The sequence below is a fragment of the Somniosus microcephalus genome, chromosome 1, assembly GCF_052327205.1.
Source record: "Somniosus microcephalus isolate GS21.2 chromosome 1, FLI_Smic_1.0, whole genome shotgun sequence".
Taxonomy (NCBI): domain Eukaryota; kingdom Metazoa; phylum Chordata; class Chondrichthyes; order Squaliformes; family Somniosidae; genus Somniosus; species Somniosus microcephalus.
The window spans coordinates 173,021,527-173,034,860 of record NC_140987.1 but is presented as its reverse complement, the minus strand read 5'-3'; the positions used below and the strand labels follow the sequence as shown (position 1 = coordinate 173,034,860).

General features: G+C 44.9%; 1 protein-coding gene across 4 annotated transcripts in view; it reads right to left on the bottom strand.

Moving 5' to 3' along the window:
- The window catches only part of fbxl17 (F-box and leucine-rich repeat protein 17), a 950,602-nt gene that overhangs the window by 756,163 nt on the left and 181,105 nt on the right, over positions 1–13,334 (bottom strand). The window lies entirely within an intron of this gene.

The window sequence follows — 13,334 nt, the reverse complement described above, 5'->3', positions numbered from 1 at the left end:
TAGTAGTGTAATGGCCCCTCTATTATTTCTTAACTCTAGCCATATAGATTCTATCCTTGACCCCTCCAGGACATCCTCTCTCTCCAGCACTGTAACATTCTCCTTAATCAATACTGCCACACCACCTCCTATCTTTCCTTCCCTATCTTTCCTGAACGTCCTATATCCAGGAATATTTAATACCCAATCCTGCTCTTTTTTGAGCCAGGTTTCCGTCATTGCCACGACATCATATTCCCATGTGGCTATTTGCGCCTGCAGCTAACCAACCTTGTTTACTATGCTTCAAGAATTCACATACATACACTGTAAACCTATCTTAGACCATCCTGTGCTCTCTCTTAGTCTGACCCCACCTAATGCCTTACTATTTCTTACTTTCGTGCTATCCGTCTCTCCCAATCCTTTGTGCCCATTGTTTCTCCTTTCCAATGCTACATCCTGGTGCCCATCCCCCTGCCAATTTAGTTTAAACCCTCCCCAACAGCACTAGCAAACCTCCCCACAGGATATTGATTCCGGCTCTGCTGAGGTGCAAGCCATGCGGTCTGTACAGGTCCCACCTCCCCCAGAACCAATGCCCCAGGAATCTGAAGCCCTCCCTCCTGCACCATCTCTCCAGCCATGCATTCATCTGCTCTATTCTCCTATTTCTATACTCACTCGCGTCTGGCACCGGGAGTAATTCAGGGATTACTACCTTTGATATCCTGCTTTTTAATCTCTTTCCTAGCTCCCTGAAATCTGCCTGCAGGACCTCATCCCTCTTTCTACCTATGTCGTTGGTACCAATAGGGACCGCGACCTCTGGCTGTTCACCCTCCCCCCTGAGAATGTTCTGCAGCCGCTCAGTGACATACTTAACCCTGGCACCAGGGAGGCAGCATACCATCCTGGAGTCACGTCTGCGGCCGCAGAAACGTCTGTCTGCTCCCCATACTATCGAATCCTGTACCACTATTGCTTTCCCGATCTTCCTCCTCCCCCCTGTACAGCTGAGCCACCCGTGGTGCTGTGGAATTGGCTCTGGCTGTACTCCCCAGAGGAACCATCGCCCTCGCCAGTAGAATACTGGTTGGAGGCGAGATGCACTCAGGGGACTCCTGCACTACCTGCCTGATCCTCCTCTTCTGTCTGGCGGTCAGCCATTCCCTCTCTACTTGCGCACTCTTCAGCCGCGGAGTGACCACACGGGAAACGTCCTGGAGTTCCCACATGGCACAGGATGTGCATTCCGCTGGACCGAACTGCCCTGCCATTACAAAAGGTAAATCAAATGTAAGAAGTCACACAACACCAGGTTATAGTCCAACAGTTTTATGTGAAATCACAAGCTTTCGGAGCGCTGCTCCTTCATCAGGTGAAGTGGAGAGATGCATAAAGACACAGATTATATAGTCAGAGAATAATGCCAGATGATTACAGGTAATCGTTCTAACTGCCATTTATCACACCTTGGCAGAGAGATAATCACAGCAATCAAAGGTGTGAATGATGTCCAAACAGGTCAGTCAGGAAAACATTACATCAAAGAACAATGAGGTGGGGTCACAAGGGGTCAAATGTTGCAGATGCTGGGGTCTGTATGAAAAACAAAAAACATTTTTTTTGCTGGAACTCACAGCAGGTCCGGCCGCATCTGTGCAGAGAGAACCAGCCAACGACGACTCGAGTCTGGATGACCCTACGTCAGGTGGGGTTACATGTAGCATGACATGAACCCAAGATCCCAGTTGAGGCCGTCCTCATGAGTGCGGAACTTGGCTATCAGTTTCTGCTCTTCGATTTTGCGTTGTCGTGTGTCTCGAAGGCCGCTTTGGAGAATGCTTACCCGAAGATCGGAGGCTGAATGTCCTTGACTGCTGAAGTGTGCCCCGACTGGGAGGGAACACTCCTGCCTGGCGATTGTTGCACGGTGTCCGTTCATCCGTTGTCGCAATGTCTGCATGGTCTCGCCGATGTATCTGTGTTGATGATCTGGCATGTTGCGCGGTGTCCGTTCATCCGTTGTCGCAGTGTCTGCATGGTCTCGCCGATGTACCATGCTCCGGGGCATCCTTTCTTGCAACGTATGAGGTAGACAACGTTGGCCGAGTTACATGAGTATGTACCATGTACCTGGTGGGTGGTGTCCTCGTGTGTGATGATGGTATCTGTGTTGATGATCTGGCATGTCTTGCAGAGGTTGCCGTGGCAGGGTTGTGTGGTGTCGTGGTCGCTGTTCTCCTGAAAGCTGGGTAATTTGCTGCGAACGATGGTCTGTTTCAGGTTAGGCGGCTGTTTGAAGGCGAGTAGTGGAGGCGTGGGGATGGCCTTAGCGAGGTGTTCGTCGTCATCGATGACATGTTGAAGGCTGCGAAGAAGAATCATTGAAAAGACGACACGGTAACATCAACAAGTTCCATCCCACCATCAAACTCACCATGGACTACTCCTCAGAATCGGTTTCATTCTTGGGCACACAAATCTCCATCAAAGACGGACACCTCAGCACTTCACTCTACCGCAAGCCCACGGACAACCTCAGAATGCTCCATTTCTCCAGCTTCCACCCTAACCACGTTAAAGAAGCCATCCCCTATGGACAAGCCCTGCGAATACACAGGATCAGCTCAGACGAGGAGGAACGCGATGGACACCTACAGACGCTGAAAGACGCCCTCGTAAGAACAGGATATGACGCTCGACTCATCGATCGACAGTTCCGACGGGCCACAGAAAAAAATCGCATAGATCTCCTCAGAAGACAAACACGGGACACAACCAACAGAGTACCCTTCGTCGTCCAGTACTTCCCCGGAGTGGAGAAACTACGCCATGTTCTTCGCAGCCTTCAACATGTCATCGATGACGATGAACACTTCAGCAGTCAAGGACAGTCAGCCTCCGATCTTCGGGTAAGCATTCTCCAAGGCAGCCTTCGAGACACACGACAACGCAAAATCGTAGAGCAGAAACTGATAGCCAAGTTCCGCACCCATGAGGACGGCCTTAACCGAGATCTTGGGTTCATGTCACGCTACATGTAACCCCACCTGACGTAGAGTCATCCAGACTCGAGTCATCGTTGGCTGGTTCGCTCTACACAGATGCGGCCAGACCTGCTGTGATTTCCAGCAAAAAAAATGTTTTTTGTTTTTCATACAGACCCCAGCATCTGCAACATTTGACCCTTTGTGACCCCACCTCATTGTTCTTTGATGTAATGTTTTCCTGACTGACCTGTTTGGACACCATTCACATCTTTGATTGCTGTGATTATCTTGCTGCCGAGGTGTGATAAATGGCAGTAAGAATGATTACCTGCAATCATCTGGCATTATTCTCTGACTATATAAGCTGTATCTTTATGCATCTCTCCACTTCACCTGACGAAGGAGCAGCGCTCCGAAAGCTTGTGATTTCAAATAAAACTGTTGGACTATAACCTGGTGTTGTGTGACTTCTTACATTTGTCCACCCCAGTCCAACACCGGCCTCTCCACACCAAAAGGTAAATCGTGCTTGACTAATCTACTGGACTTTGTTGAGGATGTAACTGGTAGAATAGATAAGGGAGAACCAGTGGATGTGGTGTATTTGGACTTTCAGAAGGCTTTCGCTAAGGTCCCGCACAAGAAATTAGCTTGCAAAGTTAAAGCACATGGGATTGGGGGTAAGGTACTGTCTTGGATAGAGAACTCATTGGCAGACAGAAAGCAAAGAGTTGGAATAAACAGGTCTTTTTCTGAGTGGCAAGCAGTGACTAGTGGGGTACCGCAGGGATCGGTGCTAGGACCCCAGCTATTCACAATATATATATAAATGATCTAGACGAGGGAACTAGATGTAATATCTCCAAGTTTGCAGACGACACAAAGCTGGGTGGGCGTGTGTGCTGTGAGGAGGATGCAGAGAAACTCCAGCACGATTTGGACAGGTTGGGCGATTGGGCACATGCATGGCAAATGCAGTATAATGTGGATAAATGCGAGGTTATCCACTGCGGTGGCAAAAACAGGAAGGCAGATTATCTGAACGGCAATAGATTGGGAAAAGGGGAAGTGCAACGAGACCTGGGTGTCCTTGTGCACCAGTCGCTGAAGGTAAGCATGCAGGTGCAGCAGGCGGTTAAGAAGGCAAATGGTATGTTGGCCTTCAGAGCAAGAGGATTCGAGTACAGGAGCAAGGATGTCTTGCTGCAGTTGTACAGGGCCTTGGTGAGACCACACCTTGAGTATTGTGTGCAGTTTTGGTCGCCTTATCTGAGGTAGGATGTTCTTGCCATGGAGAGAACGCAGCGAAGATTCACCAGGCAGGAATGACGTATGAAGAGAGATTGGGTCGATCAGGCTTATATTCGCTGGAGTTTACAAGAATGAGAGGGGATATCATTGAAACTTATAAAATTCTAACAGGACTAGACAGACTAGATTCAGGAAGGATGCTCCCGATGGCGGGGGAGTTCAGAACCAGGGGTCAGAGTCTAAGGATAAGGGGTAAGCCATTTAGGACTGAGATGAGGAAGAATTTCTTCACCCAGAGAGTGGTGAATCTGTGGAATTCACTACCACAGAAAGCAGTAGAGGCCAATTCATTAAATATATTCAAGAAGGAGTTAGATATATTTCGTAAGGCTAAAGGAATCAAGGGATATGGAGAGAAGGCAGGAACAGGGTACTGAATTTGGATGATCAGCCATGATCTCATTAAATGGCGGAACAGGCTCGAGGGGCCGAATGGCCTACTCCTGCTCCTATCTTCTATGTTTATTTATTCGACTATTAGCTAACTTTACAGAAACTTAAGACTAAGATGCATCTAATTCAAGTTATTAATATAATATAATATCAACAGTTACTAATCTCCAAGCTCCTGCTTTATTCCGAACCAGCTATTTAACCCCGGTCTCTAGCTTGAAGAGGAAAAAAGGTGTGACCTTCACCAATCAGTCAGTTACCAGCTATCCTGTGACATCACTCCTTGTGTTTTTTTTTTTTAATCGCCGCTCAGCTCCCTTTATTGCCACTCCCGCTCCAGTCTGCGCTCTGTCCTGGGCCTTCTCCACCTCTCCCTTTATTGCCGCTCCCGCTCTGGTCTGCACTCTGTCCTGGGCGTTCTGCACCTCTCCCTTTATTGCCGCTCCCGCTCCGGTCTGCGCTCTGTCCTGGGCCTTCTCCACCTCTCCCTTTATGCTGCTGCTGCTAAGATTCTAATTATCGATTAGATCCTAATATTCCAATAGATGCACTAAAATGCACAAGTCTTTGTGCTGCTAAGTTTTACAAAGAAAAATTATTATTTTTGGCGGCATGTATGGTTTTCAAAAATACACATGAAGTAGAATAATTTGTTTCCTGCTGCTTTATACTTGTGGCTTCACATTTTCACAACATGATCTGCCAATTAGCTTAAAAATTCAAACCATTCCTGGAGCCTCATGTTTACCAGCTCCCCCTCCCAACTTTTGCCATGCATTTGGTGCTGGTCCAACAATGCTTCTGTTTTGCTGTAGTGATGATAACTGATTCCCATTACATTCCTCACCCTCCAAAACTAGTACACATCTTTATTGTATGGTGCAAAAATTTATGATGCAAACAGAAAATGCTGGAGATACTCAGCAGGTCAGGCAGCATCTGTGGAGAGAGAAACAGAGTTAACGTTTCAGGTTGGTGACCTTTCGTCAGCTGTTAAATGATTCTGCCATTCCCATTTACACCTCTTCTAGACTCATCTTTTCTTCCTTTACTTGTCCCCCTACCATCTCCTTTTGCTTTGTGCTATCATACCTTTTGTCATTTACTCTCTCCTGCCTTCCACCCCATCACACCTTCCCTTTTGTTCTTTTCTCCCCTCCCCCCTTTCCATGCACTTGCTTAAAATCTGTTACATCTCTAACTTTTTCCAGTTCTGACGAAAAGTCAGCGACCTGAAACGTTAGCATCTGTGGAGAGAGAAACAGAGTTGAGTATTTCCAGCATTTTCTGTTTTTATTTCAGATTTCCAGCATTCGCTTTTCTAAAAGAGAAAGTTAGGTTTTTTTTCATGCAAAACTTCTCACCAAAACTAGTAATGATAAATAGCTGCACCTGAATAACCCATCTTTCCTTCCACATGCTGTGCATTTCAAGCATTTCTGAAGTTCTTCCGTGGAAGATTTTATAATGCAGTGCAGAATTAAGTCATTCTTTACGGAACTCACCGCATGAAGCAGATGAAAAGAACGTTACATTTTCTTGCTGGTGGAAAAAAAATGAAATGCTACAAGTTGGCGATCTCCAGATTTCATCAGCATGGTTCACTATGCCTGACAAAGAATTGAGCGCAAATGCTGAGATTGGTCATTTATTATAGTAGGGTACCCATCTGCTTTAAAAACCTCTTTCATTGCATCAAAAGTTTCACAGTGTTTAATTTTGGAAAAATGTTCTAGTGCCACATGTTTAAAAAACTATTTCTATCATTAATAAGTAGGACACAAGGATTTGGGCCTCTAGCTACATGGGCTGAATCTGATTTAGTTCAGTTCCCAAGAACACTGTATTTTAAGGAATGGTAGGGATTGGTTGAAATTAAATATTTATAGGTGACAACTTTACTTTCCATTTATTTAGCCCTTGGACATGATATCTATCAGGATACTGAACTGTCCTCAATTCAAGTAAAGCCATTATTAAATATATAGATTTATCAACAATAGAATCAAACATTTGGTGTGGTTTGTTGGAATTCCATTATACTGTGCCTGAGACCCAGATTCCCACTCACATTGCACCACATGCAAATTCCTAATCTGAGCCATATTAAGAAATATTTTTGCTCAAAGGGTTATAATATACAGTGGAATGCAAATGATCACAAGTAGCCACTGAAGCTGAATCAACCACAATATACAAGAAGAAATCAAATACATATGAAGAAAAATACTGATGGGTACCTAGGAACATAGGAACTGGAGAAGGCCATTGAGCCCCTCGAGCTTGTTCTGCCATTCAATGAGATCGTGGGTAATCTGCAACCTAACCCAACTTTTACCGCTGCACAATAGAGAGCATCCTGACGAACTGTATCACAGTATGGTATGGCAGCTGTAGCTACTATGACCAGAAAGCCCTGTAGCGGGTAGTCAAAACTGCCCAACGCATCACCGGCACCCGGCTACCGACCATAGAGCACATATACCAGAAACGCTGTTTACGGAGGTCACGGTCCATCATCAAAGACCCTACCCACCCCAGCCACAGTCTGTTCACCCTCCTGCCATCTGGGAGACGCTACAGACGCATTCGCACCCGTACGACCAGATTTAGGAACAGCTTCTTTCCCAGGGCTGTCATCCTACTGAACTCCACAAACAAACTCGAAAGCCTGCACATCTGCCAATGCACTTTATGATGGTTATGTTTATGTTAATGTATTACAAGCCAAATGTATGTTGAATGTTTAAATGTCTTAATCTAAATGTACACTCTCGGGAGCCGCAAGCCTACATTTCGTTGTACTGCACTTGTGCACTAACAATGACAATAAAAGTTGATTTGATTTGATATACCCGCCTTTGGCCCATATCCCTTAATACCTTTAGTTAACAAAACACTATCAATCGCCTATTTAAAATTAACAATTGATCTTGCATCAATTGTCATTTGCGGAGGAGTTCCAAACTTCTACCGCCCTTTGTGTGTAGAAGTGTTTGATAATTTCACTCCTGAAAGATCTATGTTTTTAGACTATGCCCCCTAGTCCTAGAATCCTCAACCAGAGTAAAGGCATGGGATTAGATCTGATAAGGAGTTAGCTCTGGCACAGGCACATTACTTTAGATAACTTTTTCTGTGCTGAAATTGCTATGATTACATATGCTTCCATGTCAATATTATCTCTGTTACAAAATTCCTATATCCACATTTATAATGTCAACTACAGGAAACTTTGTGCTATCCGGCACCCACGGGACCGAGCTGCTGCCGTTGCCTCAAAACTTCCGTACTCTCCAGAGTTAATGTTGAGAGATACGGAGATTCTTATCTCCGTATTTGACAACAAACACTGTTGCTTAGCAACAGCTTCTAAACACTCGGGTGCGGCCCTAAAGCTCTGTAGCTGAAGCTGTTGCTATAGCTACAGACCTTGCACAGCTTGACTGTTCAAACAAAGCAAAAAAAACAAACAAAAAGAATAAAAAACGGCTGCTGATTTTTGCCGGTGGCTCCAGATTGCCGGATAGCTCACCTCCGGATAACACAAAGTTTCCTGTACATAGAAAGAAGAAAGACTTGCATTTATATAGCTCCTTTCATGACCACCCCGGACATCTCAAAGCGCTTTACAGCCAATTAAGTACTTTTGAACTATTGTCACTGTTGAAATGTGGGAAACGCGGCAGCAAATTTGCACACAGCAAACTGTTTTTTTTTGTTACGTTGATTGAGGGATAAATATTGGCCAGGACACCGGGGATAACTCCCCTGCTCTTCTTCGAAATAGTACCATGGGATTTTTTACGTCCACCTGAGAGAGCAGATGGGGCCTCAGTTTAACGTCTCATCCGAAAGACTGCACCTCCAACAGTGCAGCACTCCCTCAGCACTGCACTGGAGAATCAACCTAGATTTATGTGCTCAAGTCCCTGGAGTGGGACTTGAACCCACAACCTTCTGACTCAGAGGCGAGTGTGCTACCCACTCAACCAGAGCTGACAGTGTACATAAATCATCAGTCTGTGCTGGCACTGAAACAACTGAATTTTTTACATCTTCTAGCTCCCCAGCCTCTACTGCAAAGAAACGCCTATGTTGTAATCAGCTCCAAGGAGGTGAAATTGAATCGCACTGGCCTATTGGCGCTTAGTGGGTCGGCACGAGGCAGACCTGATGTTGGGCCTTAGTAAAATTAGACCAGAGAGCTGCGGACGCCTGCTGCCAGCGAAGCAAATTTAAACTTGAGGGCTCTGCATCGTTGGCAGCAGTCCTCAGGTGATCGAGAAGGGAGGGAGGCGATCGGATGGGGGAAAAGGGGACGAGTGGGGGCTGGCAACCACCTTCAGGACTGCTATGGAGCGGGGTGCAGCATTCCTGCTTTACTTTTGCTGGCAGCCTCCAGCCATCCCTTTAAGGTCTGGTGGTTAGGCCGCCTGTCGACTTAGTTATCTGGAATGCAGCCGACCGTGTTCAAGGCAGCCCATTTTTAGGAGGAGCTCCTGAAACAGATGACAGGCACATTGCAAATGCAGATCGGGGGCCCATCACCTGTCCCAGGTGCAGGCCCTGGACACCTGTACTTCAGCCTTTACCAGTAAGGTGGGTGGTGTACATAGAAACAGAAAATAGGAGCAGGAGTAGGCCATTCAGCCCCTCGAGCCTGCTCCGCCATTCAATGCGATCATGGCTGATCATCCAAATTCAGTACCCTGTCCCTGCTTTCTCCCCATATCCCTTGATCCCTTTAGCCTTAAGAAATATATCCAACTCCTTCTTGAATATATTTAATGAATTGGCCTCTACTGCCTTCTGTGGTAGAGAATTCCACAGGTTCACCACTCTCTGGGTGAAGAAATTCTTCCTCATCTCTGTCCTAAATGGCTTACCCCTTATCCTTAGACTGTGACCCCTGGTTCTGGACTCCCCGACCATCAGGAACATCCTTCCTGCATCTAGTCTGTCTAGTCCTGTTAGAATTTTATAAGTTTCAATGAGATCCCCTCTCATTCTTCTAAACTCCAGCGACTGTAAGCCCAATCGACCCACTCTCTCCTCATACGTCATTCCTGCCATCCCAGGTATCAGCCTGGTGAATCTTCGCTGCCCTCCTTCCGTGGCAAGAACATCCTTCCTCAGATAAGGCGACCAAAACTGCACACAATATTCAAGGTGTGGTCTCACCAAGGCCCTGTACAACTGCAGCAAGACATCCTTGTTCCTGTACTCAAACCCTCTCGCTACGAAGGCCAACATACCATTTGCCTTCTTAACCGCCTGCTGCACCTGCATGCATACTTTCAGCAACTGGTGCACAAGGACGCCCAGGTCTCGTTGCACTTCCCCTTCTCCCAATCTATTGCCATTCAGATAATAATCTGCCTTCTTGTTTTTGACACCAAATTGGATAACCTCGCATTTATCCACATTATATTGCATCTGCCATACTTCTGCCCAATCACCTAACCTGTCCAAATCATACTGGAGTTTCTCGGCATCCTCCTCACAGCACACACGCCCACCCAGCTTTGTGTCATCTGCAAACTTGGAGATATTACATCTAGTTCCCTCGTCCAGATCATGAATATATATTGTGAATACCTGGGGTCCAAGGACTGATCCCTGCGGTACCCCACTAGTCACTGCCTGTCACTTGGAAAAAGAGCCATTTATTCCAACTCTTCGCTTTCTGTCTGCCTATCAGTTCTCGATCCAAGTCAATACCTTGCCCCCAATCCCATGTGCCTTAACTTGACACGCTAATCTCTTATGCGGGACCTTAGCGAAAGCCTTTTGAAAGTCCAAATACACCACATCCACTGGTTCTCCCTTATCTATTTTACCAGTTACATCCTTAAAAAATTCCAGTAGATTAGTCAAGCACGATTTACCTTTTGTAAATCCATGTTGACTTTGTCCGATCCGGTCACTGTTTTCCAAGTGCTCTGCTATTACATCTTTTATAATGGACTCTAGCATTTTCCCCACTACCGATGTCGGGCTTACCGGTCTGTAATTCCCCGTTATCTCTCTACCACCTTTTTTGAACAGTGGGGTAACATTAGCTACCTGCCAATCTATGGGTACTGTTCCAGAGTTTATCGAATTTTGGAAGATGACCAGCAATGCATCTACTATTTCTAGGGCCACTTCCTTACGTACCCTAGGATGTAGATCATCAGGCCCGAGGGATTTATCGGCCTTCAATCCCGTCAATTTCTCTAACACTATTTCCCTACAAATACTGATTTCTATCAGTTCCTCCCTCTCATTAGAACCTATGTTCCCCGACATCTCTGGGGGGTTATTTGTGTCCTCCTTTGTGAAGACAGAACCAAAGTATGTATTTAATTGGTCTGCCATTTCTTTGCTCCCCATTATAAATTCCCGATTCGGACTGCAAGGGACCTACGCTTGACTTCACCAATCTTTTTCTCTTCTTCACATATCTATAAAAGCTTTTAGTGTCAGTTTTTATGTTCCCTGTAAGCTTACTCTCATATTCTATTTTCCCTTTCTTAATTAATCCCTTTGTCCTCCTTTGTCGAATCCTAAACTGCTCCCAATCCTCAGGTTTACTGCTTTTTCTGGCCAATTTAGATGTCCTCCCTAATTTCCCTTATTAGCCACGGTTGAGTCACCTTTTTTGTTTTATTTTTATGCCAAACTGGGATGAACAAATTCTGTAGTTCATCCATGCGATCTTCGAATGTTTGCCATTGCCTATCCACCGTCAACCCTTTGAGTGACATTCCCCAATCAATCCTACCCAACTCGCACCTCATACCATCGTAGTTTCCTTTATTTAAATTCAGGACCCTAGTCTCTGAGTCAACTACTTCACTCTCCATCTTAATGAAGCATTCTATCATATTATGATCGCTCCGACCCAAGGGGCCTCGCACAAGATTGCTAATTAATCCTTTCTCATTACATAATACCCAGTCTAAGATGGCCTGATCTCTAGTTGGTTCCTCGACATATTGGTCCAGGAAACCATCCCGTATACACTCCAGGAATTCCTCCTCCACAGTATTGTTAATAACTTGGTTAGCCCAATCTATATGTAGATTAAAGTCACCCATGGTAACTGCTGTGCCCTTATTGCACGCTTCTCTAATTTCCCTTTTAATGCCATCTCCGACCTCCACATTACTGTTTGGAGGTCTATATACCACTCCCACTAACGTTTTCTGCCCCTTGGTATTTCTCAGTTCTACCCATACAGATTCCACATCATCAGAGCTAATATCCTTCCTTACAATTGTGTTAATCCCCTCTTTAACCAGCAATGCTACCCCACCTCCTTTTCCTTTTTGCCTGTCTTTGCTGAATATTGAATAACCCTGGATGTTGAGTTCCCAGCCTTGGCCACCCTGGAGCCATGTTTCCGTAATCCCAATCATATCATATTCGTTTACCTCTATTTGCTCAGCTAATTCATCCACCTTATTCTGAATGCTCCTCGCATTAAGACACAAAGCCTTCAGGCTTGTTTTTTTAACGCTTAGATCTTTTAGAATTATTTACTGTAGCCATGTTTGATTTAAACCCTTAATTTCTCTGTCTGCCACTTCTGTTTTTCTCCTTCCTGTCTTTTGCTTTTATCCTCGTTTCCCTTTCCGCTTGTCTCCCCGCTCAGGTTCCCAACCTCCTGCCACTTCACTTTTGGAGTGGAATGTCATACTGGACACTTCTGCCCCCGTTTTATGCCTGTACAATGACTCCCAAATGCAGACTGAGTTAGCTGCCAACACCTCGGTCCAATTGTTCCTAACTCCAACCCTGCTTCATCATATTAAAAAGATATATATATATATATATATACATACATACATACATACCACACATTTCCTGCCAACTTCCTGCGGTCATGATTTTTGATAATACTTTTATGACATTTACACTGTTAAAATGGTGTGCATTTATAATGTCAATTTTCCTCTGTAAGCTGTTGCAAGTCATGATGTAGCTGCAGACATGTGCCACTTGTGTCTGGTCAACCATTTTGTTGTTTATCTTTCTATTTTAACTTGCAAGAGAAAATCTGCTTTAAATTGTGAATAAAATATAAAATAAATAAGAAATCTGGATTTACATCACACATTTTCCAAATGTCCCAAAACACTGCTAAATCCAATTAATTACTTTTTAAAGTATAGTCACTGTGGTCACACAGCAAATTTGTGCACACTAAGGTCCTACAAACAGCAAGGAGATAAATGACCAGTTAATCTGTTATGGTGATGTAGTTTAAAGGGTAAATATTGGGCAAAGCACCAGGAGAATTCTTCTGCTCTTCTTCGAATAGTACTATCGGATCATTTATGCTTACCTCAAAAGTTGAAGTTAAGTACCTGTACAAGCTGAAGCTGCACTCGCAAGTACAATACGCCCAAATCTACTTGATCATGTACAATTGTCTATAGATCCCTCTGCCCAAATACATCTCCACCCATAATATTCAAACTGCTCTCAAGTTACAGAAGTGAGCTTCCTGCAAATCAACTTGTTCAGAGGCTCTCTTCAAATTGCGATCAGCTTTTAAGATGCACAGGCACCTGAAACAGATGCAAATCAGCTGCTCCAGGAAGCACTGAAGCCATTCTCCTCCAGTTAGTGCAAACAGCCATTTTCTAGTCCTTTTGAGAAATA